Consider the following 4,912-nt stretch of genomic DNA (forward strand, 5'->3'; position numbering starts at 1 on the left):
TATGTGAAAGACCAAAAATGCATAAATAGCTAAGTCAGTCTTGAAAAAGAACTGTAAAGAGGAGGAGGTGTTTTTAGAAAATATTGTTGCAGACATGTTGCAGAGCCAAGCAACAAAAACAGCACGGAAAAGGAATGAGAACAGCCACCACAGACCAATGGAGCAGAGCAGCGTGCTCAGATACAAAGGTAAACATACAGAACAAAACATACAACTTGTGGCACCAGGAGGCAATGGGCAAATGACTTAGAAACAAATTCAATTCCGCAAACCTCATGTATGTAGTTCAGCCTAGGAAAATCTACAAATTCCAGTATCTAATAATACCTATACACAGATCTATCGCTGACAGTGGGCTAATCCAGGGACACTGTACCAAAATGAAAGGCGGGTATATTTTTATTGGGGTTAACAAGAGAATAACCAATTCTAAAACTCTTTTAGGCTTGTGCCATATCTTAAATGTTCAGGGAGGCTTTCTTCTTTAGCTGTCCAACCAGGGCACATATTTTCTTAGGCAGAAGGCTCTAGGATCATTGATATTTCTCCCTTACTGGTATGTGAAAAGTAACAACAAAGTCAACATTGAAAAACATTTGTGTCTCCTACACGCAGATATCATATAATCAAAGGAAAGTATCGGACACTGGTATTTCCTGAATAATCCAGGCACATTCTCAGCTCAGGGCCTTTTTACTTGTTGCTTGCTCTGCCTGAAATTCTCTTACCCAATATCCTCACAGTTCACTCCCTTACCTCCTTCAGGTCTTTGCTCAAATAGCACATAATCAGAGAGACCTCCTATAACCACTCGATTTCAAACCCTCACCCAGAGGCACGCCCCATTCCCCTTACCTGCTTAGTTTTTCTCCACAGTGTGAACATATTATTCATTTCTTTCATTGTCTTTTTTAAAATGTTTATTCGTTTTTTGAGAGAGAGACAGAGAATGAACAGGGGAGGGGCAGAGAGAGAGGGAGACCCAGAATCTGAAGCAGGCTCCAGGCTCCAAGCTGTCAGCACAGAGCCTGATGTGGGGCTCGAATCCATGAACTGCGAGATCATGACCTGAGCGGAAGTTGGACCCTTTACCCACTGAGCCACCCCGACACCCCCGTCTTTTATTTATTGTCTAATTGCACTTTTCCAATATAAATTCCGCCAGGGCAAAGGGTTTTTGTTATTTTGTTCAATGCTTATTCCTGACACATAAAAGTTTCTCAATAAATAGTTGTTGAATGAAAGAATGGTTTTGGTATCTTATTCCCATAGATACAGGCAACAGTACTAAGTGTAAGCCCGTCATTTGCAGTGTAGGTAAATTATCACTTCTTGATAGTGAATCTTTCTTAACAGTTGACACACCTAGATCAAAAAGTTCAAGTGCAACAGTTTGTAACTAGTGCTTATTAATGTTCATGTAATGTTGATCCTGATAGTGTTCACTGGGTCCTTTTTTTCTTTGAGAGAAACAGCATCTTCTAGGTGACAGGGAGATGAGATTAGGATTCTCATCAATTTCTCTGCAGTTGTGTGTCAGGACTCAAAGTCATAATCTAAGGAGAAAATGAATAAATCTGGCAAACAGAGATTATCAGTTCCGTCGTATCTTAGAAATCCTTTTAATTTCTGAGCCTATAAACCTTATAAACACAAAGGTAAATCTGTAGTTATGAGGGAAAACATACAGTCCACTAAGGAGGAAGCAGGTGATAGCAGAAGTAACAGATCTGTAGGAGATTTCCAATTATGTCCCTTCCTCCAGTAGGGAATTATATGTCTTCACTGCTTCGAAGAATGAAGAGGTGGACACAGAATGAGCAGCAGGCAAAAGTTGATTAGAGTACAAGCTCAGAAAGTAAGAACAGTATGAAAACTCTCTTTACAGAGAGGGGACATTCGAAAGTGAATGTCTACGGACTATAGGCAAGGGTCCTTGTTTTATAAGGTTCTGGATGCCCCCCGCCCGGCCTTCCCTTACCCTTAGTTCCTTCTCAGATCCTACCCTACTGGCTTGATAACTCTAGGTGCTGGGTTGTCCATTCTAAATTGGCTCGTTACTATTGTATGAGGGGTGGTCTATGGCCCTATCATTTCTTGTGGGTCATACATTTTATAGGCTACTACTTCTTTTTATTTTTTTATAATTTTTTTTAATATACTTTTTTTTTTTTTTTTTTTTGAGAGACAGATCATTAGCGGGTGAGGGGTAGAGGGAGACACAGAATCCGACGCGGGGCTCAAACTCAGGAACCATCAGATCACGACCTGAGCTGAAGTTGGAAGCCCAATGGACTGAGCCACCCAGGCGCCCCTACTACTTATTTTTAGTTATGTCTTTTGTCGCATTCCTGAGGGAAATCTGAGGGGGAGAGTAGGTGGTGTCTGTTACATTCTTAAGAGGAACCTCATGCCCGAGGGGGTTTGCTGCAGTCAGACACGCCCAGCATTGTTCCAAAAAATAAATGTTTTTCCCCACCCAGGGACCTCAGAACCTAGCCTCTGCCGACTGAAGCCTATCTTTTCCTATCATAAAACCACCCCAGTGGCTTACAATAAGCAATTATTTTTCTTCCTCACAGGTCTGCAGGTCAGCTAGGATGACTCTACTTCAGGATGTGGTTTTCCTGGGCTTGTTTATCTGGAAAGTCTTTGTTTCGCCCTGCTGAGTATAGAATTCCAAGCTGACAGTTGGTTTTGTTTTTGTACTTTAAAGTTATTTCATTTCTTTTGGCTTGCGGAGTTTCTAATGAGAAGGCCATAAAAATTCTTACTGTGCTCTGTGCCTTTTTTTCTCTAGCTACTTTTAAGCTGACAAAATCCAAAGGCAGAGAAACTAGTGGTGGTGAAACATGAGAGAAATTTGTTTCAGTGAGACCGACACCAGGAAGACTGTTGACTAGCATCTCAAAGACTGTCTCCAAAGTGCTGAAAATACCTATATGGTTTATATATAGAAAATGTGAGACACAGGTCAGTGAATATATCCAGGTGGGCAGTGAAGGTCAAATTGATTTTTGTCTGGAGGTCAATCATGGGTGGTGGGGTCTTGCTGGCTCAGGGCGGTCCTTATTCCTTGAGGGGTAGTTTCAGGTCCCATCTGGGAATACTCTGCCCTCAGTGTTTTCTGCCTAAGTTAAAAGTAAACTGGAAAGAACTTAGAAAGTTTGAAGGTCAAAATGGAGGCAGTGGAAGTCTTCTAAATGCATATATAGCCTCTTTATATTGTCCCATAGGTCACAAGAGGCTCTGGAAATTTTTTTTTTTTTCCTATTTTCTCTGAGCGTGTCATTTTGGATTGCTACCACTGGTATGTTACTTCTTTTTTCTACAGTTCCAAATGTGGTATCCATCCTCTCTAGAGATTTTTTTATTTATTTATTTTTGAGGGAGAGAGACGGCACATGCTCGTGCAAGCGGGAGAGGGACAGAGAGAGAGGGAGAAAATCCCAAGCAGGCTCCACACTCTCAGCACAGAGCCTGACACAGGGCTTGAACCCACGAAACGTGAGATCATGACCTGAGCTGAAATCAAGAGTCAAAGGACACTTGACTGACCCAGGTGCCTCTGCCAAGAGATTTTTTTAATTTCACATATTTTTCATCTCCAGAAATTCTATTTGCTTTTTAAAAAGGCTCACCAGAAATTCTATTTGCTTCTTTTTAAAAAGCCTCATTTCTCTCCCATCATCTTTTTCCTTTAAATCACTGAACATATTGAGTACATTTATAATAGATGTTTGAAGTTTTTGTCAATGCCACCATTTGTATCCTTTCTGGATATGTTTCTATTGCCTGTCTCATATATTCTCCTAATTACTTGGCAGGTCTATTAATTTTTAACTGGTAGATGCCTGATATTTTCAACCTAATGTTGTTGAGTCCTGAGTTGCGTTGTAGTCTTTTAGAGAGAATTAGCCTTTGTTCTGGCAGGCAGTCAGGTTAGTTGCTGAGCAAGTTTGATCCTTTCAGGGTTTTAAGCTTTTGAAGAATCGACAATAGCTTTTTCTCTAGACCCCAGGGTCTCAGGAGTTGACCTCACAACTGAGACATGACACCTCTGGGTCTCAGGAGCATATTCCATGTAGTCAACGGCAGTGGGGAACTCAAACGAGTCCTCTTCCAGTGTGAACTCTGAGAATTGTCTGACTTAACTGTTCCCCGCAATTACTCTTTGTGGGCCTTGTGGAGGTTCACACCACATACCCGCTGATTTTTATTCAGCTAAAGATTCAAGGGTATGCCATGTGTATTCCGAAGCTCTTTCTCCAGGAACTCCTCATCAATTCCAACCAGCTTGGCCTCCCCAAATCCCCTTAACTCCGATCCCTGTCTTTTCAACTCAATAAGACCTGTCTTCTCAGCGAGATCTTAGGTCTTTTTTTGAGTTCCCCTTCCCTGCGCCTCAACTTGAAAACTGCCTTTAGGCAGAAAGCCAGGGTGATATAGGGTCGATCTTGTTTCTCTTCTCTCAGGCACAACGGTCCAGAATTTCCTATTGCCCAATGTCTGAAAACAGTTGTTTATATATTTCCTTCAGTCTTTAGTAAGTCCAGACCCATTTTCTCTGGTCCAGAAGCAGACGTCTTACACTCCTCACGGAAAACGGAAATTATTTTACAAATGTTATTTGCCACGGTGGAAGTTTACCGCTCCCCCTGGTACCCCTCGTTTTTCTTCTCAGGAAATACGGTGACGGGATCTTGTATCCCGGCGGTATTCTTTAGTGACTGGTGTAGACTGGCGTAACGGCAACGGGACACCTCGCCGCGCAGCGACGTCTGACTAGTAGCCTCCCGCGCGCGCCTCGCTCGCCTCCTTCCTCCCTCTCCCATCGGCAGAGGCGCTAGCGTTCCGCGCGCGCCCGCCCACCGCGCCTGCGCGGCGTGTGGACGCCACACGCTCCCGGAAG

Source organism: Panthera tigris, chromosome B1 (genome assembly GCF_018350195.1).
Source record: "Panthera tigris isolate Pti1 chromosome B1, P.tigris_Pti1_mat1.1, whole genome shotgun sequence".
NCBI lineage: Eukaryota > Metazoa > Chordata > Mammalia > Carnivora > Felidae > Panthera > Panthera tigris.